The sequence below is a fragment of the Schistocerca gregaria genome, chromosome 7 (genome assembly GCF_023897955.1).
Source record: "Schistocerca gregaria isolate iqSchGreg1 chromosome 7, iqSchGreg1.2, whole genome shotgun sequence".
Lineage (NCBI taxonomy): Eukaryota > Metazoa > Arthropoda > Insecta > Orthoptera > Acrididae > Schistocerca > Schistocerca gregaria.
In genome coordinates, this window is record NC_064926.1 from 384606118 (window position 1) to 384624183 (window position 18066).

General features: G+C 43.2%; 1 protein-coding gene across 1 annotated transcript in view; it reads left to right on the forward strand.

Annotated features, from left to right (window-relative positions):
- The window catches only part of LOC126281901 (neuropeptides capa receptor-like), a 1128817-nt gene that overhangs the window by 782275 nt on the left and 328476 nt on the right, over window positions 1-18066 (forward strand). The gene's annotated exons all lie outside the window — the stretch shown is intronic.

The window sequence follows — 18066 nt, forward strand, 5'->3', positions numbered from 1 at the left end:
GTCATCAGTCCTCTACAACTTAAACCTAACTAACCTAATTACATCAGACACATCCATGCCCGAGGCAGTATTCGAACCTGTGACAGTAGCGGTCGCGTGGCTCCAGATTGTGGCGTCTAGAACCACTTGGCCACCCAAGCCGGCATTGTATTGGCACTCTGGCAGTGACGCATCATGCGAAAGTTACTTTGGACGACAGAGTATGTTGTCCACCAGACGACTATGTTAAACAGTATCCATATCCTTCCGGCTGTCAAGGAAAATGACATATATATGGTTCAAATGGCTCTGAGCACTATGGGACTTAACGTCTGAGGTCATCAGTCCCCTAGAACTTAGAACTACTTAAACCTAACTAACCTAAGGACATCACACACATCCATGCCCGAGGCAGGATTCGAACCTGCGGCCGTGGCGGTTGTGCGGTTCCAAACAATATGACTTATACATAGATGTCATTATTTACTGTCTACTTGGTCTCGTGAAAGAATAAGCGAACTGTTTCACAAATTCACTGTTTGTGTAATTCACCTCGCTTCTCATAGAGGAGATATTTATTTACCAAAAAGGTCATGACATACGAGAGTTAATGGTACTCTCCAATTCTACAGTATACTGGACTGTTCATTGTTCGAGGCATCTACGCTAAACTACTGTTCCAGGCGGAGCTAATTTTTTCGCTCATGCGATGTAGGAACTGGACTTTACGCTGTACGTAATTTTGTAGACCTAATGTCCTGTAGACTATACAATGATGGGCACGGGAAGATGTTTCTAACTCACCACCAGGATAAATAATTTCTTATCATGTAACCAGTTTACATCTGGGTAATAAATGTGTCAACCACCCTGTTTCATTTAAATACTCCTTCCCGCGTGATATGTAGTGAAAGTAGCTGAGGTTTAAGGTACAGCTGAAAGTCAAGGCAGAGTCTCTCCTGACATCTGTTCTCAGAGGAAAAACTCCAGGGTATGAAAAACATGCTGGCTTCATTTATACGCTGGTGGAGCGCTCTCCTCCTTACAAGGAGATTTCCCGTTGATGACTTTTAAGTAAATGAGGTATCTCAAATTATTCGTCTTCTGGCGCCAGTTGCCATTATTTAAATTACGGACCAACCTTTTAATGGATCGTGTTCCACCAGTCCTTTTATTGCGATGTCTCGGGTGACCTGTATTTTTCTGAGTCAGAATATTTACACCTAGCAGTGAGGTGCAGGTATTGAGAAGTAGCGTCGTTCCTGCGGAGGTCTTGAAAGCCTGCTACAGATTAATTGAGAAATCGTTTCAAGTTAATGAAACCGTTAACGTAATGCAATAACTTCACATTAGCTAGATTAGAAGTTAGTATTTAATTTCGAAGTTACGATTAAATCACAGGAAGATTTACTACAGTATATTTCGATACATGAAGCTTGTGCTAAATCAAAATTAACGTTAGCAAATTGCATAATAAATTTTCTATATTCAAGCCTGTCAGTCTCCGCAGATTTTAGCCATTCTCACCATATTCCCAAACCACGCACAAAATGTGGCGTTAAATTCTTACACAGATACACAGCTTCCTCCACTGGCAAATTAACTATACCTTGATTCCTAAAGGCACATTTTAACAATCTATATTTTTTATAGTCCAGCCGTCCAATAAACTTCGTTTCCCTCCAGTTCGAATCTGTGGCCTTACTTTAGTTATTAGAGCTATTCTTCTAATATTTAGAATTCCTTTATGATGTCACATTCCAGAAACATCTATTCTCTTTTTCTGCGCAGTTTACCATTCAAATTATCATCCTATAATAGGCTGTATCCATGTAAAGACACTAATCAAAGACTTCTAACATCTAATGGGACGCTAAGATGTTCCTTTCTTCCAAAAACATTTCCTTCTGTGTACCAATTACACTTTTCAACAAAGGCATTAATAAATACCCCATTTCTTTACTTTTCTGCCCAAAAAATAAGACAATTCTACCGGTTTTAGAGAATCAGTTACTAATATAATTCCGCTAGCAACGTCTCACTTCTATCTCGTTGTCCTTATAAGTCCCTTTTTGGTTTTTGTGCAAGATGTATATAGTCTCTGTCTTATTCCCGAATAGTGGAAGCTCTAAAAGAACGAAAAAACAATCCGAGATACGTGAAATAACCTTAGGTAAGGTCCTACGACCACTGATTATAAGAAAACTCTCAGAACACTACACAATAAAATGAAATGCGGAAGAATATGGAATGGATGTTGCCGTATGAGGAACTGTGATGTTTACTGATATCGGAACTACTAGTTTCGTTAAACTTGTCAGAGAGATTAGGCTAAGAACGGCATTGTGGAAACTTCCGGGAGAAAGGAAGTTCAGTAATGAAGTTTTGGAAAATGGAGCTCGTATTTGTAGCTATGGCGTAGGCTCGTCTGCAAGAACTGGAGAAATATTCCTGCTTTTCAATGAAAGAAATAAAATCCAAACGTAGAAGATCGCTGTACCAGACTATGATTTAGCTTATACACAAATAACAAGCAGAATTCATAGCAGAGTGGATAATAGACAAATGTAATTAACTGTAGGAAAATTTTTATTGCCACAGCACTGACGCTCATGGAAGGGAAACTGATATCATCCCCGAAAGAAGAAGACATTAATATCAGTCCAAAGCTGTTAACGAAGTAAATATAATATGCCAGTAAATTGATAATTAAAGCCTTTACGAGAAGAAGCAATTATTTATTAGTGCGTTACACTGCTGTTCATTGACTGCTTTCTGTTGCTTAACGGCACAATTGCATGAAACACAAGAAAATTTCGCTCATTATCTTGGTATCCAGCATTACTTCTAAGGTTACTGAAATATTTTGATTCCTAATACGTAAACCATTTGTCTGAATTGCCCTCAGTTCCTTTGAAGTGCGTCATTAAACATATTTCAAACACAGTACAGAGGTCAACAAAACTCAGTGAGTAGTGTCAGTAGCATTAAGAAGAGCGCACGTGTGTTTATTGTGTGTGTGTGTGTGTGTGTGTGTGTGTGTGTGTGTGTGCGTGTGTGTGCGCTATCTAAAGCCTTGCACTAATAAATGTTCTGTTGAGTTTTCTTGGGGGAGAACTTAAGAAGCGAGTAGAAGAAATGAGTTTGGGAATTGTTACAGTCCAGATTCCCGAACGCGACAACATGTTTGTGCCTAATGTTTATTTCAGGAAATTTAGTTACTGCTGACCTGAACACCATGTACGTAAATCTTTTAGCACGTTCTAGTTAATCTAGGAAGTGTTTGTCAGCAAAGGTCCTCCATGTTTGTGGACCTATAAACGCACCATCTCGCGTTCTTACACATCTCAGTTCCTGGAACTTATTGCAGAGGTACCGAGAAGCATCTGGGTCTTTTCTACGTGCCTTTGCGAAATTCTTTATGAGTCTCAGCTTCATAAGGTACGATGGCACACACGTGTGACGTTTTTACGTCCTAACTGCTTTCCATCAGTGAAGTACCATTTCTTCTCTATATTGTGATACTTCCTACCTTTGCAATCCTTATCGCAGAAGAAGCAACAGTGCTTGATGTACCCTACCAAGACTCGCACCGGAATAATGATTATTTTGATATCTCCACACATTCGTAAGTTCTTCAGATAACATATATTTTCAAGAGATAGTGACATCCTTCAGTGTGCCTTTCTTAGTTCACCAGAATCGCTATCCGATACTGACACATATATGGGTAATGATACTGTCTTCAAACTTATCTTGGGTGACTCGAAGAACAGTTGCCGTGCATAAATGCTTTGTTGAATCTCAAGGCGTGACTTCAGTCTTAAACGTCGGCACAGTAATTACTCACAGTATAACTCATTATAAAGTGCGGGACAAATGCGTAAAATGTGAATTCTGTATGATGTGAAGGAGATATTTCTACCTCTCTTACGCGGCTGTGCAGTTCAGTATCATTTACCGGATATATACCTTCGGTAGATGAAAGAGCACAGTGTATCCTCATACAGAGCCAAATCGGCAGGTGCTGCTGGTTTTGGTCATGCAACGAGGTCTTGTGGGATTGGCTGACAAACTGAGGAAACGAAACGATACTTCACAGAAGTAAGATTTTTGTACGAGAGCACTTTTTGGTTTAGTTTGTTGAATCGTATAGTCGACCTTGTAATATATTCATAAGCTTTCTTCATAAATGCCGTAATAATCTGTTGATGCGATTTTTCCTTAGATAATGGCATTAATATTGCTCTGCTGAATATTTGCAGGCTCTGGGCATTATATTGAGTGAAACGAAAAGAAATAATAAAAATACCGTTGTTTCGAGTTAAGTTGTTCAGCGCTGGTATTTTCTTTTTTTTTTCTTTCTTTTTTGCGTGTAAAGAAAACTCTTTGATTCACATTTCATTCACAATTAAATGTATTGTGTATTCGCATCAGTAACTTATCAGCCATGTGCGATTCTGCAGCTATAAGATACCACAAGCTGAAAAACTTCTGTTCATGAGGAAAGGTGAAAACGATGCTATGATACCGTCAATCGGCACAAACTACGCCAAGAAATCAAGAGTGCTAATACCGGAACTGAAAGATTGAACTTCAGCAGATATAGTACTACAGCAGTCGTTTAACGTACGCTTGGTAAAATATTCTTCGTAACATGTGAGCAAGTTACTGCAGTAGGGCTCTTTGCACAAGTTTACTAGAAACAACTATATTGTAGTTGGGAGCGCCAGCATTGGGCGCGTAATGGGGTCCCTTAGGAACATGGCTGCCAAGGAGGGGATGGTAGCCAGTATGCACAGCGTGTGCATAACGGCAGGAGTCATTCCGGGTGTGGAAAGGCGGCTTCCGGATGCCATGAAGAGTACAGGGTGCAGCGAACTGCAGGTGGTGGCTTATGTCTGTACCAACGACATGTGTCGCTTTTGCATCGGAGGAGATTATCTCTGGTATCGGGCGGCTAGAGGAAATGGTAAACACTGCCAGTCTTGCTTGGGAGATTAAGGCGGATCTCACCATCTGTAGCATCATCGATAGAACCGACTGTGGTTCTCTGGAGCAGAGCCGAGTGGAGGGTCTTAATCAGAGGCTCAGGCGATTCTGTGAGCGTGTAAGCTGCAGATTTCTTGACTTGCGCCATCGGGTGGTGGGTTTCCGAGTTCCGCTTAATAGGTCAGGAGTCCACTACACACAGCTAGCGAGGATATGTGGAAGGGACTGGGCGGCTTTTTTTTAGGTTAGAGTGTCTCAGGAAACCACAGAAATGGGAAGTTTACAATAGGGGTGTTACATTAGTTCTAGTATTAGGCTGTGAGTAGATGATATCCAAAAGCTGTTAGTTGCTCATCTAAGCTGGCCGGGTGGCCGAGCGGTTCTAGGCGCTACAGTCTGGAACCACGCGACCGCTGCGGTCGCAGGTTCGAATCCTGCCTCGGGCATGGATTTGTGTGATGTTAGGTTTAAGTAGTTCTAAGTCCTAGGGGACTGATGACCTCAGAAGTTAAGTCCAATAGTGATCAGAGTCATTTTTAGCTTATTGAACGAACGAGAGAACACAACGGTATGGAAGAAGTAGTTACGATTCAAATGAAATACTGATTAGCGTAAGATGTAGACGGCGACTAGATGCAGACAAGCCACCAATGTGCTCTGTTTCACTTCGATAGTTTAGAAAAGACTGAGACGACGAGATGGGTACGTGAGACTACAGAACATTTTGTAGCGACATAAATGACTGTAGGTGAGGACGGCAGCAAATGGAGATATTTAGACGAGACTTTTACCAGTGATGGACGTGTGACAGATCAAATTACAGATAAGTGTCTCTTCTCCTGAATTACAGTACCTCGTGTGTGAAAATGAGATGTACTTCACGGACTGGAAGAAATCTGTCCACGCAATTCCCTTAGCAAAATGAGGGACGCCATTGCGGTATAAATGACTACGTCACCATTAACTGACCTCGTTCTTAGTTCTGAATTAAGTTACTAAGTATCAGTGATTTCCTTGTAGTAAGAACATTCGCGCCCTTAGGTCATCGCCTATCATTCATCACAGTATCCGAAACTAAGTTGATGTGAAGTACCGTGTCAGTTGGTAACCCTAGTAACAGTGGTGCTTACCATTTAACAGCGGTGGTCTCGCGGTTCTAGGCGCTCAGTCCGGAACCGCACGACAGCTGCGGTCGCAGGTTCGAATCCTGCCTCGGGCATGGATGTGTGTGATGTTCTTTGGTTAGTTAGGTTTAAGTAGTTTTAAATTCTAGGGGACTGATGACCTCATATGTTATGTCCCATAGTGCTCAGAGCCATTTGAACCATTTTTGAGTCTTTTAACATGATAAAAAATGGCTCTGAGCACTATGGGACTCAACTGCTGTGGTCATCAGTCCCCTAGAACTTAGAACTACTTAAACCTAACTAACCTAAGGACATGACGCACATCCATGCCCGAGGCAGGATTCGAACCTGCGACGGTAGTAGTCGCACGGTTCCGGACTGCGCACCTAGAATCGCGAGGCCACTGCGGCCGGCATTTAACATAATACTTCGTGTTAAGTTTGCTTCTCGTTTTCTGGTGATAGGCCATGCCCGAGTTCGTCAGTAAAGCATTTATAACAGGTGGATTCTTGTTATTACAGTACCAGAAGTATAGTTAAGGATGTGGTCAGTTAATAATATAATGATCGCAGGCGTCTTGCGTAGACCGGTGACGGAAGTTATCCTACTTCACCAGCCGATGACCTGAAAGGATACACCAGATGAAAATGGTTGCAAAATATAGCACGAGCAACGTACGATACCGAACGTAGTGAGATAGTCGTAACTTCATAACAAAGAAAGAGGTGGCAGAAGCAGTGACAGTGTTGGTTGCTTAACTAAATCGACATGTATCCTGTAAAGGAGAGGTTATTTACAGAGTGGTGCAGCAACTTTCGTCGTAGGAAAGGTGGTCAAGAGCAGAAATGAACAAGTTAAAACAGTAAACAGAGGATTTAGTCAACTTGTATTTCTCCAAGCGTGTAAAAAATCATTGTAGGAAATGAAGCAAGAAACAGACTCCAGATATGACAACAGCAGATAGGATGAGGCTCGCCGTACTAAGCACGAATGCCGGCTCCAAGCGCAAGTGGGATGAGCGGCAGCCATCGGCCGTCGTATATTGCGCCGGCAGAGGCCTCTCGTAGACCACAGCAACTGGGGCAGTTGCTGAGTGGTGCGCGCCACTGCGTCCGCCAGATGCCGCAGGTCCACTGTCCTGAGCGTCAGACGGGACCCTGCAATTTTGTCTCCAACTCGAAGACGCCGATATGTGGTGTCGATACGTGACACCACAAACCTGAGTGTATATCGTCTAATCCCACAAATATTTACTCGTATGTAGAGTGCTTAAAATTTTCGTTCAGTATGGAATGCTAATTTACTGCAGACACTATGCCTGCAGAAGTGCCACGTATCGTCGAATTTCGAAGAAATTTATGAATACACATGTCTACAGTGATTCATACAGAGCTGAAATCAGTCAGATTGCGTACAATACAAATATTACATTCATTATGACATAGTGACACTGTACGACGTAAATCTAATAAAATTGACGAGAAAAAGCTAGCAACGATGAAGTTAAATCACCTCTAGATTATATTTATATATACAAGGTGGTCCATTGCTCGTGGCCGGGCCTAATATCTAACGAAATAAGCATCAAACGAAAAAACTACAAAGAACGGAACTTGTCTAGCTTGAAGGGGGAAACCAGATGGCGCAATGGTTGGCCCGCTAGATGGAGCTGCCATAGGTGAAACGGATATCTACTGCGTTTTTTTAATATAGGAACCCCCATTTTTATTACATATTCGTGTAATACGTAAAGAAATATGTGTGTTTTAGTTGTACCATTTTTTTCGCTTTGTGTCAGATGGCGCTGTAAGAGTCACAATTATATGGCTCACAATTTTAGACGAACAGTTGGTAACAAGTAGGTTTCTTAAATTAAATTACAAAACCTACGGACGTTTGAACATTTTATTTCGGTTGTTCCCATGTGATACATGTACCTTTGTGAACTTATCATTTCTGAGAATGCATGCAGTTACAGAGTAATTACCTGTAAATACCACATTTGGCAATACGTGTGGTACACCGAGTAGTTCGCCTTCCGTAATGCTCTCACATGCATTGACAATGCCCTGACGCATGTAGTCAGGCGTTATCGGTGGATCACGATAGCAAACATCTTTCAACTTTCCCCACAGAAAGAAATCCGGGAAAGTCAAATGCGATGAACGTGCTTCGACGACCAATCCACCTGTCATGAAATATGCTATTCAGTACCGCTTCAACCCCACGCGAGCTATGTGCCGCACATCCATCGTGTTGGAATTACATCACCATTCTGTCATGCATTGAAACATCTTGTAGTAACATCGGTAGAACATTACGTAGGAAATCAGCATATATTGCACCATGTAGATTGCCATCGATAAAATGGGGCCAATTATCATTCCTCCCATAATACCACACCATACATTAACCCACCAATGCCACTGATGTTCCACTTTTCTCAGCCATCGTGGATTTTCAGTTGTCCAGTAGTGAGTATTATGGCTGTTTACGTTATCGCTGTTGGTGAATGACGCTTCGTCGCTAAATAGAACGCCTACACAACATCTGTCATCATCCCGTAATTTGTCTTGTGCCCAGTGGCAGAACTGTACACGACGTTCAAAGTCGTCGCCATGCGATTCCTGCTGCATAGAGAGATGGTACGGGTGCAATCGATGTTGATGTAGCATTCACAACACCGACGTCTTTGCAATTTTTGATTCTCGCGCAATTTGTCTGCTACTGATGTGCGGATTAGCCACGACAGCAGCTAAAACACTTACTTGGGCATCATCATTTGTTGCAGGTCGTGGTTGAGGTATCACATGTGGCTGAACACTTTCTCTTTCCTTAAACAACGTAACTATCGGGCGAACGCTCCGGACACTTGGATGATGTCCTCCAGGATTTATTTACTTATTTATGTATTTATTGTTCCGTGGGACCAAATTACGGAGAAGTCTCCATGGTCATGGAATGAGTCAATACATGAAATTATAACACGATTATAGAAACAGATAAAATGTAATACACTCCTGGAAATTGAAATAAGAAAACCGTGAATTCATTGTCCCAGGAAGGGGAAACTTTATTGACACATTCCTGGGATCAGATACATCACACGATCACACTGACAGAACCACAGGCACATAGACACAGGCAACAAATCATGCACAATGTCGGCACTAGTACAGTGTATATCCACCTTTCGCAGCAATGCAGGCTGCTATTCTCCCATGGAGACGATCGTAGAGATGCTGGATGTAGTCCTGTGGAACGGCTTGCCATGCCATTTCCACCTGGCGCCTCAGTTGGGCCAGCGTTCGTGCTGGACGTGCAGACCGCGTGAGACGACGCTTCATCCTGTCCCAAACAAGCTCAATGGGGGACAGATCCGGAGATCTTGCTGGCCAGGGTAGTTGACTTACACCTTCTAGAGCACGTTGGGTGGCACGGGATACATGCGGACGTGCATTGTCCTGTTGGAACAGCAATTTCCCTTGCCGGTCTAGGAATGGTAGAACGATGGGTTCGATGACAGTTTGGATGTACCGTGCACTATTCAGTGTCCCCTTGACGATCACCAGAGGTGTACGGCCAGTGTAGGAGATCGCTCCCCACACCATGATGCCGGGTGTTGGCCCTGTGTGCCTCGGTCGTATGCAGTCCTGATTGTGGCGCTCACCTGCACTGCGCCATACACGCATACGACCATCATTGGCACCAAGGCAGAAGCGACTCTCATCGCTGAAGACGACACGTCTCCATTCGTCCCTCCAGTCACGCCTGTCGCGACATCTCTGGAGGCGGGCTGCACGATGTTGGGCCGTGAGCGGAAGACGGCCTAATGGTGTGCAGGACCGTAGCCCAGCTTCATGGAGACGGTTGCGAATGGTCCTCGCCGATACCCCAGGAGCAACAGTGTCCCTAATTTGCTGGGAAGTGGCGGTGTGGTCCCCTACGGCACTGCGTAGGATCCTACGATCTTGGCGTGCATCCGTGCGTCGCTGCGGTCCGGTCCCAGGTCGACGGGCATGTGCACCTTCCGCCGACCACTGGCGACAACATCGATGTACAGTGGAGACCTCACGCCCCACGTGTAGAGGAATTCTGTGGTACGTCCACCCGGCCTCACGCATGCCCACTATACGCCCTCGCTCAAAGTCCGTCAACTGCACATACGGTTCACGTCCACGCTGTCGCGGCATGCTACCAGTGTTAAAGACTGCGATGGAGCTCCGTATACCACGGCAAACCGGCTGACACTGACGGCGGCGGTGCACAAATGCTGGGCAGCTAGCGCCAATCGACGGCCAACACCGCGGTTCCTGGTGTGTCCGCTGTGCCGTGCGTGTGATCATTGCTTGTACAGCCCTCTCGCAGTGTCCGGAGCAAGTATGGTGGGTCTGACACACCGGTGTCAATGTGTTCTTTTTTCCATTTCCAGGAGTGTATAAGAAACATATTCAGGCGACAAGTTGTAAGTTTAAATAAAGAATAACAGCACTGTAACACTGGAACTTGCTTAATTTTTTAGTTCTTGTTTCTTAGTTCTAGGGTACTGATGACCTCAGAAGTTAAGTCCCACAGTGCTCGTAGCCATTTTAACCATTTTAGAAAACGCCGTAACGGCCGTACGATACGTGAATGTCATCATCCGACCGATAGTGGAACCATATCTGCAGCATATGTTCTAGGCATTCGCCTTCACAGACGACAATTCGAACCCCCATCGTGTACATCTTGTGAATGACTTTCCTCGGGATAACGGCATCGCTCGACTGAAGTGTCCAGCATGTTCTCCAGACATGAACCCTATCGAACATGCCTGGAATAGATTGAAAAGGGCTGTTTACGGACGATGTGACCCCCCAGCGACTCTGAGGGATCTACGCCGAATAGCCGTCAACGCGTGTGACAATCTGGACCAACAGTGCCTTGATGAGCTTGTGGATAGTGTGTCACGACGAATACACACACGCATCAATACGAGACGACGTGCTACTGGTTATTACAGGTACCGGTGTGTACAGCAATCTGGACCACCACCTCTGAAGGTCTCGCTGCTTGGTTTTCATAAGCAATAAAAATTGCGAAAATATTGTTTATGTAGATCTGTATTCCAATTTTCTGTACAGGATCCGGAACTCTTGTAACCGAGGTGATGCAATGCTTTTCGTATTGTTTAGCAGAAAAATGGGAAAGGATGATGATACTTACTTTGGCTACAGGAAAGGTGGAGGCACCAGAGAGACTATTAAAACGTTTCAGTTGGTAATGGAAGCTACTCTGAAGAAAAATCAAGACACGAAAATGTTCAAATGGGTGTGGATTCCTAAGGGACGAAACGGCTGAGGTCATCGGTCCTTAGACTTACACACTACTTAAACTAACTTATGCTAAGCACAAAACACACACACACACACACACACACACACACACACACACACACACACACACAGACAGAGAGAGAGAGAGAGAGACAGACAGACAGACAGAGACACATGCCCGAGAGAGGATTCTAGCCTCCGGCATGAGTGGCCGCGCCATCCTTGACATGGCGCCACTAACCGCGAGACTACTCCGAGCGGCATTAGGACACATTCAGAGCATTTTTAGACATGGTAAAAATGTTCAGCGTAGTAAAATGTTCCAAATCCTGTGAAATATACAGGTAATCTAAAGTGAAAGACAGGTAGCATGCAATATGCACATGAACCAAGTGGAAACAAAAAGACTGTAAGACCATGGATGAAGTGTTCGGTTTAAATTGTCTGTATGATCGATTGTAGTCTGTCGCATCTGTAGTTCTATGTACAATAGAATTTACAATGATGGAAAGTAAACTGAGGTTCAAGGATGGGACTGAAATTCAAGACGAAAGAATATCAGTGATTACATTCGCTGATGAGATTGCTACTCTTAGGGAAAGTGAAGAAGTACAGGATCTGTTGAATGGATTGAGCAGGCTGATGACTGTAGAACATGGATTGACGGTAGATCGATGGGAGATAAGAGCAATGAGAGGCAGCAAAAATGAGAAAATAGAGAAACTTAACGTAAGAACTGAGGATCACTAAGCAGACAAAGTTAAGAAATTCTACTACCAAGGCAGTAAAATAACGAAGAGAAATGAAGCAACGAAGAACGTAAACGCATACTAGCACTGGCAAAGAGGACATTCCCAGAAGAGAAGTCCACTAGGACCAAAAGCAGGCTTTAATTTGACGAAGAAACTTCTACGGACGCACATTTGGAGCACAGCAATGTATAGTAGTGGAACATGAATTGTGGGAAAACTAGAACAGAAGAGAATCGAAGCAGTTGAGATGTGGTGCTACAGAGGAATGTTGAAAATTATTTATTTATTTATTGTTCCATGGGACCACATCATGGAGAAGTCTCCATGGTCATGGAACGAGTTAATACATGAAATTATAACACGATTGTAGAAACAGATAAAATGAAATATAAGAAACATATTTAGATGTAGATTGTACAAACAGATAAAATGAAATATAAGAAACATATTCAGGCGACAAGTCGTTAGTTTAAATAAAGAAAATCCAGAATGTAACATTGGAATTTGTTTAATTTTCTAGCTCTTCCAGGAACTCTTCGACCGAATAGAAAGAGTGAGCCATGAGGAAACTCTTTAGTTTAGACTTACAAGTGTTTGGGCTACTACTAAGATTATGAGTTCTTGTGGTAGCTTATTGAAAATGGATGTAGCAGAATACTGCACTCCTTTCTGTACAAAAGTCAAGGAAGTGCATTCGACATGCAGATTTGATTTCTGCCAAGTATTAACTGAGTGAAAGCTGCTAACTCTTGGGAATAAGCTAATATTTTTAACAACAAACGACATTAAAGAAAATATATACTGTGAGGGCAATGTCCAAATTCCCAGACTATTGAATAGGGGTCAACAAGAGGTTTTCGAACTTACACCACACATAGACAGAACAGCCCGTTTTTGAGCCAAAAATACCCTTTTTGAATCAGAAGAATTACCCCAAAAAATAATACCATATGACATAAGCGTATGAAAATATGTCACTTATTTCAGATACTGCTCTAATAGTAAATAAAGCGGCATTTAGTTTCTGAACAAGATCCTCAACATGGGCTTTCCACAACAGCTTACTGTCTATCCGAATGCCTAGGAACTTGAACTGTTCCGCCTCGCTTATAATATGCCCATTCAGTCTGACTAAAATTTCAGTTCTTGTTGAATTGTGAGTTAGAAACTGTAAAAACTGAGTCTTACTGTGATATAGCATCAAATTACACTCCTGGAAATGGAAAAAAGAACACATTGACACCGGTGTGTCAGACCCACCATACTTGCTCCGGACACTGCGAGAGGGCTGTACAAGCAATGATCACACGCACGGCACAGCGGACACACCAGGAACCGCGGTGTTGGCCGTCGAATGGCGCTAGCTGCCCAGCATTTGTGCACCGCCGCCGTCAGTGTCAGCCAGTTTGCCGTGGCATACGGAGCTCCATCGCAGTCTTTAACACTGGTAGCATGCCACGACAGCGTGGACGTGAACCGTATGTGCAGTTGACGTACTTTGAGCGAGGGCGTATAGTGGGCATGCGGGAGGCCGGGTGGACGTACCGCCGAATTCCTCTACACGTGGGGTGTGAGGTCTCCACTGTACATCGATGTTGTCGCCAGTGGTCGGCGGAAGGTGAACGTGCCCGTCGACCTGGGACCGGACCGCAGCGACGCACGGATGCACGCAAAGACCATAGGATCCTACGCAGTGCCGTAGGGGACCGCACCGCCTCTTCCCTGCAAATTAGGGACACTGTTGCTCCTGGGGTATCGGCGAGGACCATTCGCAACCGTCTCCATGAAGCTGGGCTACGGTCCCGCACACCGTTAGGCCGTCTTCCGCTCACGCCCCAACATCGTGCAGCCCGCCTCCAGTGGTGTCGCGACAGGCGTGAATGGAGAGACGAATGGAGACGTGTCGTCTTCAGCGATGAGAGTCGCTTCTGCCTTGGTGCCAATGATGGTCGTATGCGTGTATGGCGCCGTGCAGGTGAGCGCCACAATCAGGACTGCATACGACCGAGGCACACAGGGCCAACACCCGGCATCATGGTGTGGGGAGCGATCTCCTACACTGGCCGTACACCTCTGGTGATCGTCGAGAGGACACTGAATAGTGCACGGTACATCCAAACCGTCATCGAACCCATCGTTCTACCATTCCTAGACCGGCAAGGGAACTTGCTGTTCCAACAGGACAATGCACGTCCGCATGTATCCCGTGCCACCCAACGTGCTCTAGAAGGTGTAAGTCAACTACCCTGGCCAGCAAAGTCTCCGGATCTGTGCCCCATTGAGCATGTTTGGGACTGGATGAAGCGTCGTCTCACGCGGTCTGCACGTCCAGCACGAACGCTGGTCCAACTGAAGCGCCAGGTGGAAATGGCATGGCAAGCCGTTCCACAGGACTACATCCAGCATCTCTACGGTCGTCTCCATGGGAGAATAGCAGCCTGCATTGCTGCGAAAGGTGGATATACACTGTACTAGTGCCGACATTGTGCATGATTTGTTGCCTGTGTCTATGTGCCTGTGGTTCTGTCAGTGTGATCATGTGATGTATCTGACCCCAGGAATGTGTCAATAAAGTATCCCCTTCCTGGGACAATGAATTCACGGTGTTCTTATTTCAATTTCCAGGAGTGTATTTTCCAAAAGCCACGAACTTATTTCATGAACTACATTATTTGATAATGTTTCAATGTTACACACAAGATCCTTCACTACCAAGCTGGTGTCATCAGAAAACAGAAATATTTTGAATCGCCTGTAATACTGGAAGGCATATCATTTATATAAATAAGAAACAGCAGTGTCCGTAGCACCGACCCTTGGGGAACGCCCTACGTAACAGTGCCCTAATGGGACTGAACATCACTACCAGTCTCAATAATGCGGAGAATTACCTTCTGCTTTCTGTTCTGTTTGGACTGATACGGTAAGAAGTGAGGTTCTCCGCAGAATCGACCAGGGCAGGAATATAAGGAAAATACTGAGAAGGAAGGAAACACTGATAGGACATCGGTTAAGACGTCAGAGAATAACTTCTAAGGTACTAGGCAGAGCTGTAGAGGGTAAGAACTATAGACAGAGACAGGAATAACTCATCAAATAGCTCAGAACGTAGGTTGCAAGGGCTAATCCGAGACGAAATCGTTGGCTGGCGGGCCGCATTTTAAAAACGATCACAGCGGATCTGAGACGTATTTGCCACTGATAAAGACCATTTACAACTTCCGTGCATTAGCCTTTAAGCTGGCACTTGCTTAATACAACTTTGTACTGAATTATGTTTTCCGTTGCATCTTCCACCGAGTGAGACATAACCTTGGGGTTAACGGTTTACAATCCCCACTCAGTCTTCAAGTTTAGATTCACCGTAGATTCCTCAAAGACATTGATGCAAACACCTGGTGGTTCCTGTTAAACTTACGCGATAGATTCCCTTCGGAATCGTTGCCATGTCAGACGCTGTCCATGGCTAACGTCTTCGCGATCAAAAGGGCGCTGATTCTTGATTTTCTTCATTGCAATGCACCACTAACTACTCTGAATAAGATCGCACTGTTACGAAACCGAGTTAAGCATAAGTTCCTTAAGATGAATCTTTTACACGTTATCGTGCATCAGTTAGTTACATAGTTAGTTTCGTGTTCCATGGATAATTTGGACAATAAATCGTAATAATATGACACGAACCGTTTTCTATTGAATCACAAATTATTTAATAAGATGCCAACATGTGGTCACTTTACAAGTCTTTAATTACTTTTTTAAGAAGATAAAACTATGTGACTTCGTAATTCCTGCACACTATCTTTTACGTATCACAATATCAGAAATTCTTCTCCCGAATACGGAACAGAAATTCACAGGGGGAAAATTTCTTAGTTTATTTTCAGATTTTAGATTGATGCTTGTCAGTCGTTTCGTATTACTGGAAAAGTAATAATTTTTGTTTTGTTTTTGCAGCATTGTGCATCCTTTTTCGTGCTAAAGTCTATCTTAATGTTGCGTAATGAATGTCACTTTTTCTTCTGGTATTGTTTTATGTACGTCATTGTTCCATTCGTACAGCAGTGGATTGTGTTCAACAATCTTCCTGAGAGAATAAATATACTGTAAAGTATTAATCAAAATACCTAGCTCGTGAGCATCACATATTAATCTTAGAGCACGATTCGAGCAGTGAAGACCTTCTTTCCTAACGTTGAGTTACCAAAGAACATTATTTCAAATGACATTGTTGAGTGAAAATATGCTAAATATGTCCGCTTAATAATTTCTCTCTCCCCAAAAGTTCCAAAGCTTTTAAATGGAATGTGGTTGAACTAAGTTTTTTAGGAGTTAAAAATACCCCTTTTTCAGTTCAAATTTTGTTCTATTTATAAAATCACGAGTTTTGAAGTTTCACGCTGTTTATCATTTCCTCACCACATGTTACAGATATCATTCCTGTAATATCCCTAATTGTGCAGATATGTACAATAATTTTGGCGGAGTCCATTCACAGAAAACCATTCAATGATGCTTTTACGAACGTTGTTTACCATTATCTCTTGCTGTTTGTAAAATTTAATTGATTAGAATTATACTGTCACCCATAAGAAGAAATGATGCTGTGGTTTTATATAAGATAGAAGATACTAGGAAAAATAGGGAACTCGAGATTGAGCCTTGGGGATCACAGTAAGTGATTTCTCCCCAGTCAGAATTGTGTCCCAAATTATATCGTTTCAATTATTAATTATAGCTTTCTGCGTTCTTTTGGTCAGACATGATTCTCCATTGGTTGGCTGTAAATAAATCCCACAAATCCTCGGTTTACTTAGGAGAATATTGTGATTAATACTGTCAAATGCCTTAGATACAAAACATAAAATACCAACTAGTCCTAATTTGCTATTTAACGATCGCAAAATTTGGGTAGTGAATATGTAACTGGCATTTTCGGTAGCGCAGTTCTTCTGTGCATTCTCATTAGAGCACCTCTTCTGAGGCCCAAACTAAGATTTACTGACAAATTTTTTGCTGTCGAGACCAGATGCTATTCTGATGAGCTTCTCCAAAATATCGGAAAATGATGTCAGTAGTAAAACAGGTCATTAGTTTTCGGCATCTCTCTCAACACCTTTCTTGTAGAGGGGTTTAACAACGGCGTATTTCAGTATCTTTGGAAAAATGCCCTAAGTTAGTGATGGGTTATATACTTGGGATAACACAAGGCTTATGGGAACAAATTCAGTACCCTACCACAAACACCATCAAATCTAGATGCGCTCATGTTTTTGTGAGAGTATATATTTTTTTGAGTTTCAGAAGGAGAAGGAGTACATTCGTATGATTTGATTTTAGGACAACTCATTTTTAAATATACCACGGTGATGTTACCTGTAAGCTATATGTCCCTATTTTGTCTATCACATTTTTTTGAAGTTAGGAATACATCTCTACCTCATAAGCACCCTGATCGGCAGATTCTTTTACTCCTGCCGTACCCCCTGATGTATTCAATTTCTCTGTTTGAGTCAATATCGGATATTTCAAGATTTTTTTTTAGTTGCTACACTTCTTGCAATAAAACTGCTATGGCAGCGATGATTGCAAATTAATGTGCATACACCGTATAACATTAAGAATGCATGAGTAAATTTGTAGATGATTTTTAAGAGTAGAGGGTGCACAATTTGTTGCAAAGAGCTGTTCCCTGTGACACATATTCATGTCGACCTAAGACGTGAAACGTCAACGTCCAGCACCAGAAGGAGCATAGATATTATAACAGGAGTGGAGTGCATCGTGAAAGCAGTACCCCTTGCAGTTGTGGGATACATGATGTCGTCAAGGTGATCTGCATGGGAGGCGTAGTGCTCGTATCCTGCTATCCGGGCTAGCGCTGCTAAGTCCACCTCCTGT